The sequence below is a fragment of the Coturnix japonica genome, unplaced genomic scaffold, assembly GCF_001577835.2.
Source record: "Coturnix japonica isolate 7356 unplaced genomic scaffold, Coturnix japonica 2.1 chrUnrandom497, whole genome shotgun sequence".
NCBI classification, from domain to species: Eukaryota; Metazoa; Chordata; class Aves; order Galliformes; family Phasianidae; genus Coturnix; species Coturnix japonica.
The window spans coordinates 16,606-17,791 of record NW_015439889.1 but is presented as its reverse complement, the minus strand read 5'-3'; positions in this window follow the sequence as shown (position 1 = coordinate 17,791).

Sequence of the window (1,186 nt, the reverse complement as noted above, 5' to 3'; positions counted from 1 at the left end):
CCCCCCCCCATAGCGTTCCTGTGTTCCAGCATTTCCATCTCCCTGCTGTTGTCCTCAGGGCACCTGAGCTTCCAGGACTGTTTCGTGACGTCGGGCGTCTGGAACGTGACCGAGCTGGTGAGGGTGTCCCAGAGTAAGTAGGAACGTGATGGGGGACCCAGGAGGGGGGGCATCAATGGGCACGGCGTGATGGAGGGGGACGGGGGGCAGTGGGGATGGAGGGACATAAAGGAGGTGGGGATGGAGGGGTGGCACAAGAAGGTCCCTGTGTGGGATCTGTGCCACCCCCAGCCCCCCCCGCCTTGAATGTGGTCCCCAATTCTCCCCACCTCCCCCGTGTCCCCCAGCCCCTGTGGCGACGGCGTCGGGCCCCAACTTCTCGCTGGCTGACCTGGAGAGCCCGGGGGGTTACTACAACATCAGCCCCGTCACCCTCGGCCGCCGGCCTCTTGGGCCCCCCACTGCCAGGTACCCCCCCGTAACCCTCCTTAGGACCCCCTTCCCTCCCCCCCCCACCATCCAAACCCCCCCCAGGACATTCATAAGCCCCCCAGAGCCCCCAGCCCCACCCCGGGACCCTCATAGCTTCCTCCAGGGCCCCCAGAACTCTCCCGCAACCCCCATATCCCTCCCCCAGGACCCCCATAACAGGATCCCCATAACCACCCCATAGCCCCCATTAACTCCATGAGGACCCCTATAACACACTCGGGTCCACCCCTCAGTAACACCCCATTGTTCTCCCCCATCCCTTGAACAGCCCCCCCCCTTCAGCTCCCACATACACCCCCCCCACGTCCCAGTATTCCCAGTTGGTGAGTGGATGACCCCACTATGAGTGGTGGGTGTCACCCCCCCCCATCCCACGGGGGTGACACTGCTGCCCCCACAGCGGCCCAAAGCGTCCCAAGGCGCTGGACGAGGGGGACCTGGAGGGTCCTGGGGATGACGTCTTCTACCCTGGGCCAGGCCGGTCCCCAGCCCCCGGCAGCAGCCAAGGGCCATGGGGGGGGGACGTGGACACCAGTGAGTGACTGTGGGGATGATGGGGAACATGGGGGGGGGGGGGGAAGAGGATTGGTGGGGGTGGGCTATGTAGAGGGGGAAGGTTTGTGGGGGGGGGGGTCTGTGCCAGGCAAGGGAAGCCCAAAAGGAGGGGATGGGCTTATCTCCCCCCCCCCCCCCC